At 47.4% G+C, this 20,735-nt stretch overlaps 1 protein-coding gene across 1 annotated transcript in view; it reads left to right on the plus strand.

The window, feature by feature from the left end:
* TRMT11 (tRNA methyltransferase 11) overlaps positions 1-20,735 on the plus strand; it is a 361,711-nt gene that overhangs the window by 100,041 nt on the left and 240,935 nt on the right. The window lies entirely within an intron of this gene.

A 20,735-nucleotide genomic window follows, 5' to 3' on the forward strand; every position in this document is an offset into this window, starting at 1 on the left:
CTGGCTGGACCTCACCTCGGCTAGGTGGGTGTTGCAAATAGTCCGAAAGGGCTACTCCCTTCCCTTCGACACAACCCCTCTATCCATGCCTCCATCTTATGATCGGCTGACAGAGGATCATCTTGCCCTACTCCTCGAGAAAGTCAAGACGCTCATGGCCAAGGGAGCTATAGAAAGGGTTCCTGGGCCAGAGATAGTCTGTGGTTGTTAATCCCGCTACTTTCTGGTTCCTAAGAAGGATAGAGGCCTTCTTCCTATCCCGACCTCAGAGCCCTCAACTACATCCTCAAAAAGGTGAAGTTCAAGATGCTCAACCTGGCTCTGGTCCTGTTTGCCCTGTACCCAGGAGACTGGATGGTAGCATTGGACTTGCTGGACACCTATTTCCATATACCTGTCCTGCCTGCCCATTGTCGCTACCTGCAATTTACGGTGGGCCACGAGCAGTTTGTTTGCCACGCTCCACTTTGGCATCACCAGTGCCCCTCAGGTGTTCACATTGGTGATGGCGGTGGCCTCAGCCCATCTGTGAAGATAAGGGGTTCCAGCCTCCCCTATCTCGAAGACTGGTTGCTGAAGGCAGGCTTGTCACAAGCAGTTGTCTCCCACCTCTAGACTATAGCGAACCTCCTGCACTCGCTGGGGTTCACTATCAACATGCCAAAGTCACACCTGACTCCCTCTCAGATGCTATCTTTCATCGTAGCAATTCATAAGGTGCAGGTTCAGGCTTATCCTCCTGAGCAGTGAGTCCAGGATATTCAGGCTATGATACCGATGTTTCAGCTTCTATCCTGGATTTTGGTGAGTATGACCTGACGCTGTTGGGCCTCACGGCCTCCTGCATCCTGCTTGGGGACCATGCCAGATGACACATGCGGGGTCTGCAGTGGAACCTGGATTTCCAATGGACACAGCATCGGTAAAATCTCAACAACCTGGTTTAGATAGCCGAGGGCACTGCGAAAGACCTGCAGTGGTGGCTAACAAACCCCAATCGGGTCAGAGGCAGACCCCTTTCCCACGCAGATTTCACAGTAGTGGCGGATGCGTCCCTTCTGGGATAGGGCAGCCATCTGGTGGAGGTGAGCATCAGAGGACCCTGGTCTTCGGTGGAAGCCAGGCTCCACATCAACCTGTTGAAGCTTCAAGTGATCCTGTTGGCACTGAAAGCCTTTTTACCATCCATCAAGGGAAGGCTAGTTCAGGTTTTAATGGGCAACACTACCGCCATGTGGTACTGCAACAAACAGGGCAGTGTGGGGTTGTGGACCCTCTGTCAAGAGGCCCTGCGTCTCTGGGCCCGGCTGAAACAACAAGTAATTTTTTTGGTGGTTCAACTTCTGGCCAGTTCTCTGAACACCAGAGCAGATTAACTCAGCCAACGTTGCCTTGTGGATCATGAGTGGCGTCTCCATCAGGAGGTGGTGCAAGTACTCTTTCAGCGATTGGGAGAGCCTTTGTTAGATCCTTCCCCTCCAAAGAAAACGTGCAATGTCAGCAGCTTTGCTCGTTGGAGTTTCCAAGACGGCTCTAGCTCAGTGACGCTTTTCGTCGCGACTTAAGCTCAGGCCTCCTGTATGCCTATCTGCCCATACCACTCCTGCCCAGAGTGCTCAAGAAGATCAGGAGCGACCGTACATAAGTTGTCGCTCCGGACTGGGCACGGGTATCCCGAGCTTCTAGCTATGAAGCTGACCCTTCGAGAGGATCTGTCGCAGCAGCAGGCAAGGGTTCTCCTCCCGAACCTGTCCACTGTCTGCCCCCTTGTGTGGAGATTGAGTGGCGACAGTTGATAGCTTTTGACCTTCTTGCCGAAGTCAGTTTTCCTGGCAGCAAGGCGTCCCTCCACGTAGTCGATATATGCATGCCGATGGAACAAATTATGTAAATATTGTACAGAAAGGTCTATTGACCCCTTATCTGCCTCTCTGTCAGATGTTCTTCTATTTATTCTTTACTTGGCCCAGCAGGGTTCTGCTCTGGGCACTCTGAAGGGCTACATTTCGGCCCTATCTGTCTTTCGTCGGCTGCCAGATCAGCCTTCACATTTTAAATCCCATCTTGTGCAGAGTTTTTTGAAGGTGTTAACCTATTTATTTCCCCCTTTCCCATTATTATGCCACAGTGGCACCTTAACTTGGTTCTTACTTTTTTGATGTGCATACCTTTTGAACTGCTGCACAACTTCCCTCTATGGCTGCTCACTATCAAACAGCCTTTTTAATGGCAATTACCTCTGCCAGGAGGGTGAGCGAACTGCAGGCACTGTCATTGCAGCCTCCTTACCTGACCGTCTTTCCAGACCTAGTGGCACTCTGGACTAGGGCATCTTTTCTGCCTAAGGTGGTAACACCCTTACATCTGAGACAGTCTGTTACTTTGCCCACTTTCTATGCATCTCCACATGCTTCTAAGGAAGAGGAGCATCTCCACTGTCTGGACCCAAAAAGAGCGTTCTCGTTCTACCTTATATTACACCAAAGAGTTCCGGGTGGATGACCAACTCTTTATAGGGTATGTGGAAGCAAAGAAGGGGCGTGCTGTCTGAAAAAGCACCATATAACGCTGGGTTATCCTCTGTATTAAAATATGTTACGCCTTAGCAAAGAAACAGGGTCCGAAGGCCTTGAGGCCCATTCCACCAGGGCGAAAGCAGCCACTACAACCCTCCAGCGTGGTGTTCCAGTTGCTGATATCTGCCACGCGGTGACGTGGGCATCTATGCACACGTTCGCCAGACACAATTGCCTGGGTTCTCAGGATGACAGGTAGGACCTGTTTGGCCACTTTGTCTTGCAGGATTTTCTGGTTTAAAGCTTTTTGCAGTCCTACCTCCAGAGAAGGTATTGCTTGGGTATCTGATCAAAGGTAAGGAATCTTCGGCTAGATGTCTCTATCAGATGGACAAGTTACCTAACTTCAGCAATGCCTTATCTGGTAGAGACATGATCTAGCTGCACATTCCTTACAACATCTTCCCTGCCTTTAGGAATTGTACTTAGTGTCAGGGTTGTTCCCCTTCAGGGCTGCAGTTACTTTTTTAACACACCATAGTCAGTCACTTAATGGCTCTATGCTTCTGACATGGAAAGTCATAAAAAGTACTAACGTCAACGCGCCGGAGTGGCAGTTATATTGACAATGCGGATGTCACAACAAACATGACATTGATGACATCACGCAGAGTATTGTATCAAAAAAGGGGGAATGCACGGGGTTAGGACAGTTGTTAACGGGGTCCAATGTATATGTCCTAGACAGACTAACCAACAAAAATTAATACAGAGTTCCCCGGGCAAAGTCAGCCAAATGACTGGCATTAGCCTCTCTCATCGAGTCAGGCAGAAAGGGTGAGTGTTGTGAACCCTTTTCGGAATTTGTAGGGATACCTCACACAGCTCACCGGTTGGACTACATTTGTAATCCCACCCGGTGATCGTCCAGCGTCATCATCGGTATCCTGCCCCTGCGACAGACTGGCGGTGCAATGCCTGTCGGGCAACAACAGATGTTGCACTTTGGCGGGGATCTTCTATTCCTTCGCCAAAGGGTGTGTGGGTGTAAGGGGCCTAAAAAAGGAGGGGTTTGTGATTGTGCAAAAGTGAGCGTGGGTGAGATTAAAAAAAGTCAGTAGAGTCCAAAAAGATAGACTTTTAATGGTATGGCTCACTGCTTTATTAAAATAATAAGGGGTATAGAGGCGGAACAATCAAGGTAGTCGAGCCTCATTCAACCCTTAGTGAGTCAATGGTCAACATGTTTCTCGCCAAGAAGGCAATTCGTCAGGACCAAAAAAATGTGAATAGTGCTCATATAATTGCAGGGGATCCCTCAGTGATCAGGGGGATCCAGTATACGACCTGGTGTGTGTCGTATGGCAATCCTTCGTCAGGGCCCTTCCCAGAACTGAATGGGAGAGAGGAGAAGAAGGGTGTCATCAGAAGATTCTTTGTATATCTCTGTATCCCTCGGTGGAACTTACATGCACCTTTAACATGCTAGTATGGTGTAGCGAGGTGTCGATGGGTCTCTAGAGGCCCCATCGTGAAGAGATATGAGAGTGAGAGAGAGGCAGAAAGCCATTGTGAAGAACGTGGAAAACTCGCGTTCAAGTTCTGGCCCCACCAGGTCAGCGCGAGGGAGCTTCCCTAGTAAAGAATACGGGTAAGGTCATAACTGGGTTCATTAACACTATAATATCCTGGCATGTTTTATGGTTCACGTTAAGGTTAAGTCTCCTGCAACACACTGACGCCATCTAGTGTTTATCTTTGAATTGTTCAAGGATATGTTTAAATATTGTTTTTCTCTCCACAAATGTTGTCTTAAATACTGCTTGCAACCATACAGGCTATTGGCTTAGAGACAGCCTTTGATATCACAAGATTTTTATCGCATGAAAAGTCCCAGCTAAATGTGTCTGATACTATTGTGCATGCCATTTTCTAGGGTAGACCACAGGCATGCCCACCGGTGAGCTGTGTGAGGTATCCCTACAAATTCCGAAAAGGGTTCACAACACTCACCCTTTCTGCCTGACTCGATGAGAGAGGCTAATGCCAGTCATTTGGCTGACTTTGCCCGGGGAACTCTGTATTAATTTTTGTTGGTTAGTCTGTCTAGGACATATACATTGGACCCCGTTAACAACTGTCCTAACCCCGTGCGTTCCCCCTTTTTTGATACAATTCTTTGCGTGCCCCGTGCACGGGAACTTCTTCTTTTTAAGGTTACCATTTGGCGAATAAACTATCCGCCACTTTGGACCACCTTAAGACAACATTTCTAGTGGGAGAATTACATTTATTTTGACTATAACCTGACTCTGGCAGGCAGACATCCTTAGCACCGCATCTGGACCTCTATATGATCATGGAGGACGTCCCAGGGCTCAGCTTCAATGAGGACACTATAGCCGAGGCATTAAGAACGACGCCATCAATCCTTACCAATCCGCCAACTGCAACATCTGGTGCTTCCTCCGATGAATGGACCACACTGTCGGAGATGAAAAAGGAACTCATCAGGATCACCATTCATGGAATCATGATGACAGAATACTTGAGGAGCAATATAGCACCGCAAGGTTTAATTGTGAACATAATTCCAAGACTTTTCCTGGACGACAAACGGTTCAAAGTAGAGTGGTGTCAAGTATCGTGGAAGTGCACCAAGGATCTTCTCTTCCTGATCAGTCAAACAGCGAAACGCCTATCGGATGCACTACAAGAGAAGATCTCTGCCATGGAAGCCACCATGAAAAATGCAATATCCAAGAATAATAAGACAGCATTCACGACCAAACTCTCGGAAATAAACCAAGAAATGGCTGATCACCATGAGTTTTTACTGAAACAAAAAACAACCAAACTCGAGAAAGATATTGCAAAATTTGCGAAAGAGAAAGTATACCCCTACTTGAAGGATGATTTCAAAGGAAAAAAGAAAACCTATTCCTCTGATGACAATTCAGGGAGTGACGCCAGACGTGGATCGACGAGCAGTGACTCTAGTGGTGGGTATCCACCAAAAAATCCCCGACCACCCCGTGCATGGCAACAAGGCTATCATCAAGGCCCAGTCTTCCATGGACCACCACATATGGCACCCCCATGGCAGTACCCCTTCTACCCACAAGGCCCCCCGCAACTCTACCCCCCTAATCCGCCACCTTTTCAAGGCAGAGGTTGGGGCAGAGGAAGAGGGCGAAAGCGAGGCGGGCAAAAGGGAGTACAGTGGCAGGACCAAACATCAGCACCAGCAGCAATGGAGACCAGGAGCACAGCGTCCAGGGGGAGACGAGCCTAATTGTAAATCTATCAAACAGAACTCTGACACCAACCGAGACGAAGGTCTTAGAGAAGGGCCTTGGATTTGTCCCTACACCAACTCCTGATACATTCCAAGAGATGATCGAGCTCAAACAATTTTTTAGGAAGATTCGCCTTCGGGCTTTCTTCGAAAACCAACCTGAAATTCCGGATCTTGACACGGGTCTGAGAAAACCCTCCACCTTTACCCCCACTGACGGGATGGTACCACCCGAAGTCCTAACTTTTGAACGGGCGGTCCTGAGGAGCATGCGGGACATACCCCCGACCAAAACCTTTCATAATCTGTCCAATGCAGAACGACTAGCATCTAATGATCTAGGTCGAGACGAGTCAATCGTCATAAAACAGGCAGACAAGGGGGGCGCCACGGTCATACAGAATTACGAGGACTATGATCGTGAGTGCAGGAGACAACTGGCAAACACTAATCATTATAGACCTCTCCTGGGGGACCCAACCAAACGACTTACCACCACCATCATGGGCCTTGTCATTGAGGGGGAGACTAATGAGTGGATTAGTAAGAAGGAGGCAGACTTCTTGGTGACACTGGATCCTGTCACCCCTTACTTTTATACTCTCCCTAAAATACACAAGGGCATCTCCCCAGTTCCGGGGAGACCGATTGTCTCTGGAATTGGGTCATTGTTAGAACCGCTTTCGCAATTCTGCGATGCCTTTTTTCAACCCTATGTCAAACAGATACCATCTTACCTGCAAGATACCAGGGACGTACTCCGTCTGATCGCAGATATTGATGGGAGAGAAGACACTGACCTGCTGCTCACCCTCGACGTGGAGGCACTATATACGAATATTCCGCAACAAGCGACTCTGGAAGCGGTCGATTCATTGATGCGAGAAGAAGAATGGCTGTCCCCAACACCGATAGCCTTCATTATGGAACTTGCCCATATTGCTCTGACCGAGAATTTCTTCAGGTACGAGTCCCAGTTATACCACCAGGTCCGGGGTACCTCTATGGGTTCTACCTTCGCGCCGAGCCTGGCGTGCATCTACATGGCCTCGTTCGAAAAAAAGTACATCTACCCCCCAGAGTACAACCCATACCGAGAGAACCTCACTCTCTGGCGTCGCTATATTGACGACATCTTGATCTTCTGGAAAGGGGACCGTCTGAGCTGTGAAGCCTTCTGTGAATGGATTAATTTACAAGACCCCTTCCTGAAATTTACCGGCACTATCTCAGAAACATCAATACCTTTTCTCGATCTAACCATCAATCTAGAATCTGAAGCAATCACTACCTCGCTGTACAAGAAGGATACTGACAGAAACAGTTTACTCCTCTACCAAAGCCACCATACAAAAGCTCTGCGAGACAATTTGCCTTTTGGGCAATTTCTTAGAATACGGAGGAACTGTAGCTCTGTCCAAAACTTTAAACAAGAGGCTCAGACCCTGCAACATAAGCTTCAGGACAGAGGGTACCCTACCCGGTTGTTGAAGAAATCGTTCAAACGAGCATTGAACAACAACAGGGATGCCCTCCTCGAGGTTTACCCTAAAGAACCAGATGACACTATCACCTGTGTCACCTCCTACACCAGGCATTCGTCATTCATCAAAAAAGCTGTGACCACACATTGGGGTATCTTGAACTCTGCGGGGATGGAACTGGCACGACCACGGTTTGCTTTCAAGAGGACCGCCAACCTAAAGGGTACACTGATCCATACCCGCCCAAAGAAATCACAAACTCGACCAGTCAGGACTTTATGGGATCTTCCCCCTGTCACTGGACACTACAGATGTGGTTCCTGTGTAGCATGCCCCCAAACTATCCAAGGTAAAACGATTGAACTCCCAGGGGATTTCATCTGGACTATAAACAAACACACCAACTGTAACAGCTCGAGATGTATATATATCTTGGTGTGCCCTTGCAAAATGCTGTACATCGGGATGACGATGCGTCCTGTCAAACAACGCATAATGGAGCACAATAGTAATATCCGATGTACCAAAACACACACCAGGCTCTATGACCACTGTAAAGAATACAAACACACCACTGAAGACATACAGTGGACTGTCTTAGAATGCCAACCGGGAATGAACCAACAAGCCCTTTTTAGACTGGAGCAGAGATGGGTGCACCGTCTACACACCGATGAAAATGGTCTGAATGATGCGGTGCCCTGGACAATGCTCACCAGATAGCTGAAATGCTGGGACCACTTTGTCCTGAATATGCCATAACTTTTAGAACCAGGAACTTGAATTACCCCTGTCTCTGTCATCAACACAGAGGGAACTGTAAATGCGCCCACTACGATCTCCCTAGCAATATCAACAGCATGTCTATATCACTACCCCCTTCCAAGATGGCACTCAGCATTCCTTCACTCCTCGCGATACAGCGAGGGAATCTTCGATGTTCACCCACGGCGTTCCGTTGCCTAGCAACACGCCCTGAACACGCCCACTCTAATGGCCGCACTCCTCGGTTTTAAACAGAGTCCTCGGGACGTTGCAGCTCCACCGGCTGTCCTGCGGTATCGTCCGAAGTGGGAGGGGTAGGTGCCTAGACGCCCTCTGCCAAGAACTACCAGGTAAGGCGAAATGCTCCGTGTTACTCCCTCCGCGTGCGTTCCCTTCTGATCGCCGCGGCAGGGACCGAGCTCTAAGCGGGAAAATGGCAAGACGCGCTGACCGCCCAGCCCCTAACCCGGCGGCAATACTTACTCCTTTCAGGTGTTTTACACCAAGTTCTGGCCCCACCAGGTCAGCGCGAGGGAGCTTCCCTAGTAAAGAATACGGGTAAGGTCATAACTGGGTTCATTAACACTATAATATCCTGGCATGTTTTATGGTTCACGTTAAGGTTAAGTCTCCTGCAACACACTGACGCCATCTAGTGTTTATCTTTGAATTGTTCAAGGATATGTTTAAATATTGTTTTTCTCTCCACAAATGTTGTCTTAAATACTGCTTGCAACCATACAGGCTATTGGCTTAGTGACAGCCTTTGATATCACAAGATTTTTATCGCATGAAAAGTCCCAGCTAAATGTGTCTGATACTATTGTGCATGCCATTTTCTTGGGTAGACCACAGGCATGCCCACCCACTGTATACTCCTAACAGTCACAGAACGCGAGTTTTCCACGTTCTTCACAATGGCTTTCTGCCTCTCTCTCACTCTCATATCTCTTCACGATGGGGCCTCTAGAGACCCATCGACACCTCGCTACACCATACTAGCATGTTAAAGGTGCATGTAAGTTCCACCGAGGGATACAGAGATATACAAAGAATCTTCTGATGACACCCTTCTTCTCCTCTCTCCCATTCAGTTCTGGGAAGGGCCCTGACGAAGGATTGCCATACGACACACACCAGGTCGTATACTGGATCCCCCTGATCACTGAGGGATCCCCTGCAATTATATGAGCACTATTCACATTTTTTTGGTCCTGACGAATTGCCTTCTTGGCGAGAAACATGTTGACCATTGACTCACTAAGGGTTGAATGAGGCTCGACTACCTTGATTGTTCCGCCTCTATACCCCTTATTATTTTAATAAAGCAGTGAACCATACCATTAAAAGTCTATCTTTTTGGACTCTACTGACTTTTTTTAATCTCACCCACGCTCACTTTTGCACAATCACAAACCCCTCCTTTTTTAGGCCCCTTACACCCACACACCCTTTGGCGAAGGAATAGAAGATCCCCGCCAAAGTGCAACATCTGTTGTTGCCCGACAGGCATTGCACCGCCAGTCTGTCGCAGGGGCAGGATACCGATGATGACGCTGGACGATCACCGGGTGGGATTACAAATGTAGTCCAACCGGTGAGCTGTGTGAGGTATCCCTACAAATTCCGAAAAGGGTTCACAACACTCACCCTTTCTGCCTGACTCGATGAGAGAGGCTAATGCCAGTCATTTGGCTGACTTTGCCCGGGGAACTCTGTATTAATTTTTGTTGGTTAGTCTGTCTAGGACATATACATTGGACCCCGTTAACAACTGTCCTAACCCCGTGCGTTCCCCCTTTTTTGATACAATTCTTTGCGTGCCCCGTGCACGGGAACTTCTTCTTTTTAAGGTTACCATTTGGCGAATAAACTATCCGCCACTTTGGACCACCTTAAGACAACATTTCTAGTGGGAGAATTACATTTATTTTGACTATAACCTGACTCTGGCAGGCAGACATCCTTAGCACCGCATCTGGACCTCTATATGATCATGGAGGACGTCCCAGGGCTCAGCTTCAATGAGGACACTATAGCCGAGGCATTAAGAACGACGCCATCAATCCTTACCAATCCGCCAACTGCAACATCTGGTGCTTCCTCCGATGAATGGACCACACTGTCGGAGATGAAAAAGGAACTCATCAGGATCACCATTCATGGAATCATGATGACAGAATACTTGAGGAGCAATATAGCACCGCAAGGTTTAATTGTGAACATAATTCCAAGACTTTTCCTGGACGACAAACGGTTCAAAGTAGAGTGGTGTCAAGTATCGTGGAAGTGCACCAAGGATCTTCTCTTCCTGATCAGTCAAACAGCGAAACGCCTATCGGATGCACTACAAGAGAAGATCTCTGCCATGGAAGCCACCATGAAAAATGCAATATCCAAGAATAATAAGACAGCATTCACGACCAAACTCTCGGAAATAAACCAAGAAATGGCTGATCACCATGAGTTTTTACTGAAACAAAAAACAACCAAACTCGAGAAAGATATTGCAAAATTTGTGAAAGAGAAAGTATACCCCTACTTGAAGGATGATTTCAAAGGAAAAAAGAAAACCTATTCCTCTGATGACAATTCAGGGAGTGACGCCAGACGTGGATCGACGAGCAGTGACTCTAGTGGTGGGTATCCACCAAAAAATCCCCGACCACCCCGTGCATGGCAACAAGGCTATCATCAAGGCCCAGTCTTCCACGGACCACCACATATGGCACCCCCATGGCAGTACCCCTTCTACCCACAAGGCCCCCCGCAATTCTACCCCCCTAATCCGCCACCTTTTCAAGGCAGAGGTTGGGGCAGAGGAAGAGGGCGAAAGCGAGGCGGGCAAAAGGGAGTACAGTGGCAGGACCAAACATCAGCACCAGCAGCAATGGAGACCAGGAGCACAGCGTCCAGGGGGAGACGAGCCTAATTGTCAATCTATCAAACAGAACTCTGACACCAACCGAGACGAAGGTCTTAGAGAAGGGCCTTGGATTTGTCCCTACACCAACTCCTGATACATTCCAAGAGATGATCGAGCTCAAACAATTTTTTAGGAAGATTCGCCTTCGGGCTTTCTTCGAAAACCAACCTGAAATTCCGGATCTTGACACAGGTCTGAGAAAACCCTCCACCTTTACCCCCACTGACGGGATGGTACCACCCGAAGTCCTAACTTTTGAACGGGCGGTCCTGAGGAGCATGCGGGACATACCCCCGACCAAAACCTTTCATAATCTGTCCAATGCAGAACGACTAGCATCTAATGATCTAGGTCGAGACGAGTCAATCGTCATAAAACAGACAGACAAGGGGGGCGCCACGGTCATACAGAATTACGAGGACTATGATCGTGAGTGCAGGAGACAACTGGCAAACACTAATCATTATAGACCTCTCCTGGGGGACCCAACCAAACGACTTACCACCACCATCATGGGCCTTGTCATTGAGGGGGAGACTAATGAGTGGATTAGTAAGAAGGAGGCAGACTTCTTGGTGACACTGGATCCTGTCACCCCTTACTTTTATACTCTCCCTAAAATACACAAGGGCATCTCCCCAGTTCCGGGGAGACCGATTGTCTCTGGAATTGGGTCATTGTTAGAACCGCTTTCGCAATTCTGCGATGCCTTTTTTCAACCCTATGTCAAACAGATACCATCTTACCTGCAAGATACCAGGGACGTACTCCGTCTGATCGCAGATATTGATGGGAGAGAAGACACTGACCTGCTACTCACCCTCGACGTGGAGGCACTATATACGAATATTCCGCAACAAGCGACTCTGGAAGCGGTCGATTCATTGATGCGAGAAGAAGAATGGCTGTCCCCAACACCGATAGCCTTCATTATGGAACTTGCCCATATTGCTCTGACCGAGAATTTCTTCAGGTACGAGTCCCAGTTATACCACCAGGTCCGGGGTACCTCTATGGGTTCTACCTTCGCGCCGAGCCTGGCGTGCATCTACATGGCCTCGTTCGAAAAAAAGTACATCTACCCCCCAGAGTACAACCCATACCGAGAGAACCTCACTCTCTTGCATCGCTATATTGACGACATCTTGATCTTCTGGAAAGGGGACCGTCCGAGCTGTGAAGCCTTCTGTGAATGGATTAATTTACAAGACCCCTTCCTGAAATTTACCGGCACTATCTCAGAAACATCAATACCTTTTCTCGATCTAACCATCAATCTAGAATCTGAAGCAATCACTACCTCGCTGTACAAGAAGGATACTGACAGAAACAGTTTACTCCTCTACCAAAGCCACCATACAAAAGCTCTGCGAGACAATTTGCCTTTTGGGCAATTTCTTAGAATACGGAGGAACTGTAGCTCTGTCCAAAACTTTAAACAAGAGGCTCAGACCCTGCAACATAAGCTTCAGGACAGAGGGTACCCTACCCGGTTGTTGAAGAAATCGTTCAAACGAGCATTGAACAACAACAGGGATGCCCTCCTCGAGGTTTACCCTAAAGAACCAGATGACACTATCACCTGTGTCACCTCCTACACCAGGCATTCGTCATTCATCAAAAAAGCTGTGACCACACATTGGGGTATCTTGAACTCTGCGGGGATGGAACTGGCACGACCACGGTTTGCTTTCAAGAGGACCGCCAACCTAAAGGATACACTGATCCATACCCGCCCAAAGAAATCACAAACTCGACCAGTCAGGACTTTATGGGATCTTCCCCCTGTCACTGGACACTACAGATGTGGTTCCTGTGTAGCATGCCCCCAAACTATCCAAGGTAAAACGATTGAACTCCCAGGGGATTTCATCTGGACTATAAACAAACACACCAACTGTAACAGCTCGAGATGTATATATATCTTGGTGTGCCCTTGCAAAATGCTGTACATCGGGATGACGATGCGTCCTGTCAAACAACGCATAATGGAGCACAATAGTAATATCCGATGTACCAAAACACACACCAGGCTCTATGACCACTGTAAAGAATACAAACACACCACTGAAGACATACAGTGGACTGTCTTAGAATGCCAACCGGGAATGAACCAACAAGCCCTTTTTAGACTGGAGCAGAGATGGGTGCACCGTCTACACACCGATGATAATGGTCTGAATGATGCGGTGCCCTGGACAATGCTCACCAGATAGCTGAAATGCTGGGACCACTTTGTCCTGAATATGCCATAACTTTTAGAACCAGGAACTTGAATTACCCCTGTCTCTGTCATCAACACAGAGGGAATTGTAAATGCGCCCACTACGATCTCCCTAGCAATATCAACAGCATGTCTATATCACTACCCCCTTCCAAGATGGCACTCAGCATTCCTTCACTCCTCGCGATACAGCGAGGGAATCTTCGATGTTCACCCACGGCGTTCCGTTGCCTAGCAACACGCCCTGAACACGCCCACTCTAATGGCCGCACTCCTCGGTTTTAAACAGAGTCCTCGGGACGTTGCAGCTCCACCGGCTGTCCTGCGGTATCGTCCGAAGTGGGAGGGGTAGGTGCCTAGACGCCCTCTGCCAAGAACTACCAGGTAAGGCGAAATGCTCCGTGTTACTCCCTCCGCGTGCGTTCCCTTCTGATCGCCGCGGCAGGGACCGAGCTCTAAGCGGGAAAATGGCAAGACGCGCTGACCGCCCAGCCCCTAACCCGGCGGCAATACTTACTCCTTTCAGGTGTTTTACACCAAGTTCTGGCCCCACCAGGTCCGCGCGAGGGAGCTTCCCTAGTAAAGAATACGGGTAAGGTCATAACTGGGTTCATTAACACTATAATATCCTGGCATGTTTTATGGTTCACGTTAAGGTTAAGTCTCCTGCAACACACTGACGCCATCTAGTGTTTATCTTTGAATTGTTCAAGGATATGTTTAAATATTGTTTTTCTCTCCACAAATGTTGTCTTAAATACTGCTTGCAACCATACAGGCTATTGGCTTAGTGACAGCCTTTGATATCACAAGATTTTTATCGCATGAAAAGTCTCAGCTAAATGTGTCTGATACTATTGTGCATGCCATTTTCTAGGGTAGACCACAGGCATGCCCACCCACTGTATACTCCTAACAGTCACAGAACGCGAGTTTTCCACGTTCTTCACAATGGCTTTCTGCCTCTCTCTCACTCTCATATCTCTTCACGATGGGGCCTCTAGAGACCCATCGACACCTCGCTACACCATACTAGCATGTTAAAGGTGCATGTAAGTTCCACCGAGGGATACAGAGATATACAAAGAATCTTCTGATGACACCCTTCTTCTCCTCTCTCCCATTCAGTTCTGGGAAGGGCCCTGACGAAGGATTGCCATACGACACACACCAGGTCGTATACTGGATCCCCCTGATCACTGAGGGATCCCCTGCAATTATATGAGCACTATTCACATTTTTTTGGTCCTGACGAATTGCCTTCTTGGCGAGAAACATGTTGACCATTGACTCACTAAGGGTTGAATGAGGCTCGACTACCTTGATTGTTCCGCCTCTATACCCCTTATTATTTTAATAAAGCAGTGAGCCATACCATTAAAAGTCTATCTTTTTGGACTCTACTGACTTTTTTTAATCTCACCCACGCTCACTTTTGCACAATCACAAACCCCTCCTTTTTTAGGCCCCTTACACCCACACACCCTTTGGCGAAGGAATAGAAGATCCCCGCCAAAGTGCAACATCTGTTGTTGCCCGACAGGCATTGCACCGCCAGTCTGTCGCAGGGGCAGGATACCGATGATGACGCTGGACGATCACCGGGTGGGATTACAAATGTAGTCCAACCGGTGAGCTGTGTGAGGTATCCCTACAAATTCCGAAAAGGGTTCACAACACTCACCCTTTCTGCCTGACTCGATGAGAGAGGCTAATGCCAGTCATTTGGCTGACTTTGCCCGGGGAACTCTGTATTAATTTTTGTTGGTTAATCACGCAGAGTATACCAACACCATCTATCGTCGCGCAGGGTTACTGTTATCAAAAAAAATGCCGGATTCAGCCTGACACCTGGAAGTTCAAAGGTAAGGAATCTGTAGCTAGATCATGTCTCTACCAGATAAGGCCTTACCGAAGGAAAGTAACTTGTCCATCAGTTTTGAGTGGAAACATGTGATGTATCCTTGTTGCATTTTGGGCAGTTTCCTGTCTAGGGCACTAGGCTTACCCACACTAGTGAGCTACTATTTTTATAGGAAGACTTGGGGTAGTGCTGGGTGGAAGAAAGCTTGTGGCTTCCTGCAGATTCCAGAACTTGCCACCACAGAAATATGAAAAGTTATTATTTTTTTTGTTTTTTTTAGTCAGTTTGATGTTTGCAAGGGGTTCTGGGTAAAGAAAAAACCCTCGGGAGAGCCACGCGTCACCTCAGCCTGAATTCCCCCAGGTGTCTAGTTTTCAAAAATGTGCAAGTTTAGGGCCCAAAATCCACAGCTACCCACTTTGCAACAAAGGGTCTGTTTTGAGTGGAAAACGTGATGTGTCCATGTTTCATTTTGGGCCATTTTCTGTTGCATGCTCTAGCCCTACACACCCTGGAGAGTTACCATTTTTATCAGGAGTAATGTGGAAGCATATAATAGTAGAACGTTTGTTATTACCAATTGGATTTTGCTGCATTTGTAGCTTCCAAATGTAAGCCAGCGTGTAAGAAAGAAGACATTTTGAAAAATACCCTCTAAATCATATGCTGGTGCGGGTACCCACAATATCAAAGATGTGCAAGTAAACACTGCTCTTAAACTCCATATCTGTGCCCATTTCAGAATACATATGTTTTCTTGATACCCATTTTTCACTCTACATATTTCATCATATGAATTGCTCTATACACAATTAAAAAACCATTATATGGTACATCTCAGTTGTTGGCTCTGGATAACTTGATTTCTTGAAGAACCTACAAACCCTGGACATAATGGTATCTTGCTTATGAAAATCGCCCATTTTAACAAAAAAGTTAAAGATGAAAGCTTCACAAATGGGCATTTTTTCCTACTCATTTTCAATATTTCTTTAAATTAACACTTTCTTTGGGAAAACCATGAGGAGTCTACACATATGACCCCTTGCTGAGTTCGAAGTTTTGTCTACTTTTTAGAATTATCTAGCTTTCGTAGATCACTAATAGGTTTTACACTGGTTTCCACCACAAACTGCAAGTAGGTTGAGAGCACTAATGATAGGAAAAATAAAATGGCTGCCTCTTTGAAAAATGTAGTAATGTTTTTTTCATTCTGCTCTGCATGTTCCCGTAAGCTAGGAAGATCATGTCTTTAGCACAGAAAACTGTTTGTTTATGCCATTTTTTAGGGGGGCGGGGGAACAGACACTTAATTCAGAGCACTTTTTTCCCACTTTTCCATCATAGTTTAGCTATATTTTGCCTATTTTCTCAGTCCCCTCCAGAGGAATTAAAAAAAACCTCTGGTACCTTTAGAATCCCCAGGAAGTTGGGGAAAAAGGAGGCAAATTTAGCGTGGTTAACTTGTGTGGAAAAAATCATATGGAGCCCTAGGCTGAAACTACCCCAGATAGCACAAAAAGGGCTCAGCACTGGTGAAGGAAAGGCCCGGCAATTAAGGGGTTAAAAATGACAGGAGCATAGTCTCAAGCAGGTTGCTATGAGTACATCCACAATGGATACTCTTACTTGTTACTTTTAATCTGGAGTCTCATGGTGTTGGAAAACTAAGCAGAAGTTGTTTACTTCTCATCAATAAATAATTCACAGTAAGGGTGGAGATCCAGCATGGAACCCAAAGCTCTATTTTAACTCGCAGAAAATAGTTGTGAGACTAATGGTTTGAAAACGTGGTTAATCAGTACGAAATGCATTATAAGCTGTGTTTCTTTCCTCTGTGTAATTTGTCTTCTGAAGAGCATTTTTAACGTGCGCTCGTAAAGATAACCGAGATAAGAAATAAATGATCAGAAAGCAGACCAAGTTTAAAGAATTAAAGTGTTCATTTAAAGTAAAACGACCTGAAATGTTGCCCTCGCACCAAGAACATAAATAGTGCTTTAAAGTGCTAGACCAGCCAAGAGTAATGCAATTTTGAAAACGTTGAAAGGGCTGTGAAAATGAAGCATTGGTTAATGTCCTTCCTTTGTAGGTTTCACCTGGACAACGCATGCGCTATCTCTGAGACATGTTGTTTACTTACAGTTGGCTTACATCCCCCCCTAGCTTACTATTTGTTAGCTTCAGCGTCGCTATTATTTTATTCGTCCGCTTCTGTCATGGCATGCAGGCGTCAAGTCCTCTTCATGCGTTTGGCCCTCCCCTGAAGCACTGACAAAGTGCTTTTTCATGTGTGTACAAGCATTCCATGAGTGTGCTTGCATTTTCAGTTTTTCTCCCATATCTCCATCCACGTAGCATCTATTCCCTCCCACCTATACCCCTTCCATGTTGCTTCGTACCCCTTGCACCTCGTCCTCTACTTTGCACCACTACACTCTACACCACTGTACTTCATGCCACTCTACACCATTGCACTCTGAGCCATTCAATTCTTCTCTGCACCACTCTACTCCACTCTACATCACTGCACTTTATGCCGCTCTACTCTACACCACTGCCGTTTACTCTGCTCCACTCTACGCCATTGCACTTCACCACTGCACTTTATGCCTCTGCACTCTACTACGCTCTACTCTGCACCACTGCGCTTTTTGCCACTGCACGGTATGCCAATCTACTCTGCACCACTCTACTCTATGCCACTCCACTCTACGTCACTGTACTTTACTCCATGCCACTGCACTCAGGGCTGCTCTACTGTACATTGCACCACTGCACTCTATGCCACTCTATTCTACTCTGTACTGCTGCACTCCACACCACTGCACTCTACACCGCTCTGCCCTACTCTGCATCGGTGCACACTTAGCCTTTGCACTCTACGCCACTGTAATCTACTCTGCACCACTCTACTGTATTGCTCTGCATTGCCCATCACTCTACTCTATTGTGCACCACTCTATTCTAGGCCACAGCACTCTATGGTACTACACTCTGTGCCACTCTACTGTGCACCACTCCACACCAGTGCACATTAAGCCACTCTACAACACTGTTCTGCACTCCTCTGCTATACACAACTGTACTCTAGGCCACTGCACTTTACGCAACACCACTCTACTAAAGGCCACTGCACTCTGTGGCACTCTCCTCTACACCATTGTACTCTATGCCACTCTATTCTGCACAACTCTGCTGTACGCCTCTGCACTCTATTGTGTGCCACTGCACTCTACGCCAATGCACTCTACACCATTCTAATATACCCCACTCTGCTCTGTGCCATTGCACTCTATGCCATGCTACTCTGCACCACTCTGCACTATACGCTACTGCACTCTACTCTGCACCATTCTACTGCACATTACTGCACTCAACTTTAATGTTTCCACATTTGTAAAGCGCAAACTTATCACCCCTAAGGGTATCCAGATGCTGGTGTGGATGTTGGGTAGATTAAGTGAGTTATTGCCCAGAGTCACATGATGCTGAGCTGACTTGTCACTTGCGTGAGGGATGGAACCGGGAGCCCTGCGCTCCGTAGTCCAACTCTCTGGCTGCTGCACCACACCTTCCTCACGCCACTCTACTCTGCACCACTCTATAACACTGCACTCCATTCCACTTTACTCTATCCCACTGCACTCTGTGCAACTCCACTCTGCATCACTCTACTTCACATTATTGCACTCTACACCACTCTATTCCTCTCTGCACCACTCTACTCTTTGCACTGCCCTCCCCTGGAGCACGGACTAAATACTTGTGTCCATCCACTGCTCCCGTTTTTGGAGCCACTTTTTTCTCTGTGTTCATGCACTCCATATTCGATTGCGTTTTCAGTCTGTCTCCTGTAGCTTCTACACTCACCCTGCATGTCAATAATTTCTTATATAGCGCACGTTCACCGGGTGGTTTCTTGGCGCTAGCTTTAGCATGTACCGGGACCAGGGGCGGCTTACACACGGGCCTGTGTGAACAGCCAAGTTTTTAACATTTTCCTAAAACTCAGGAGGTTGTTGCAAGATCGAATTTCTAAAGAAAGGGAATTCCAGAGTTTAGGAGCCAAGGTTGCAAACCTGCAACCGCCCTGCCATTGTAGCTTAAATGACGGAGTGACCAGAAGTTGAAGGCTGGTGGAACGAAGAGTGCGGGAGGGGGTGTACCTAGGTAAAAGGCATTTGATGAATTTAGGGCTGTGATCGTGCAGGGACTTGAAAATAATGCAGGCCGTCTTGAATACTGTGCGTTGTGGAATAGGAAGCCAATGGAGTTTTCTCAGCAGGGGTCTGGTGGATTGCCATCTTGGTTGCTGATGGATTAATCTAGCCGCCTGGTTCTGGACTAGCTGAAGGTGCTTGCTCAGAAAGAGCGGTAAGCCCAGGTAGATAGAGTTGGCGTATACCAGGTGAAAGGCTATCACCACCTGAATCAGAGCCGAATGGGTGAGCATGCGACTGATCTTCCTGATCCTGCGCAGCTGAAAGAAGCAGGTGGATACCAATGTGCCTATATGGGTTTTCAAGAATAGATCATCGTTAATGGTCACCCCTAGGCTTTTTACTGAGGAAGAAGGAGTAGGGGGAGAACCGAGTTCTGTGGTCCAATAGTGTGGGCCCCAGAAGGTTTGACTGCTCCCATTCAAGATGATCTCGGTCTTACCAGGATTCAGCTTCAGATGGTTTTGATCCATCCACTGACGGATGTGGAGCATGGTGCCCTGGAATTGCTGGATAGACTCAGGGGAATTGTCGATCGTAAAGATCAGCTGAAGATCATCAGCATAATTGAAGGTGATAGTTTTATTAGCCTTCAGAGACTTAATCAGGGGTAGCAGATACAAATTAAATAGCAAGGGAGAAAGTGAAGATCCCTGAGGGACCCCACAGGATGTGGATAATTTAGAGGCGGTGAAGGGAGCCAAGCGTACCGCTTGGGTGCGGCCGCTGAGGAAGGACGCAATCCAGCTACGGGCTGGGACACAGATGCCAGCCTGTTCGACACGGTCCATTAAGATGTCGTGATCGACCGTGTCGAACGCGGAAGAGAGGTCCAAGGGGACCAAGGCCTTTGGGATTTCTCGATCAGCATTACCTTGCATGGTGTCCAGTACAGCTAAGATTACAGTCTCAGTGGAATGGGCGGGGCGGAACCCTGCTTGATGGGGGTCCAGGTGATCAGTTTGCTCAATGAAATTAGACAGACAAGTGGCTACATGAGCTTCAAGGACCTTCGCCAGATACAGAAGCAAAGAGATGGGCCTATAGTTGGGGGTCCGCTCCAGGTTTTTTTAAGAGGGGGACCACAACTGCATCCTTAAAGGCTTTAGGGACCCTATCCTGAGACAAGGACTCGTTCAAAAAGGCATCCCCCTTCCAAGACATCATTACATTACATTACATTACATGCTGCTTCTTTTCCCTCTCACCCACCTACCCTGCACTTTACACCACTGCAATCTACTTTTCAGCACTCTATTCTGAGCCACTGCACTCTACTCTGCACCACTCTACTGTATGCCTCTGCACTCTATGCTACTCTGCTCTACACCACTCTACTCTATGCCACTGCACTCTATGCCACTCTGCTCTTCTTTGCACCACTCACTGCACTCTGTGCCACTCTACACTGCACCACTGTATGCCACTGCACTTT

The sequence above is a fragment of the Lissotriton vulgaris genome, chromosome 6 (assembly GCF_964263255.1).
Source record: "Lissotriton vulgaris chromosome 6, aLisVul1.2, whole genome shotgun sequence".
NCBI lineage: Eukaryota > Metazoa > Chordata > Amphibia > Caudata > Salamandridae > Lissotriton > Lissotriton vulgaris.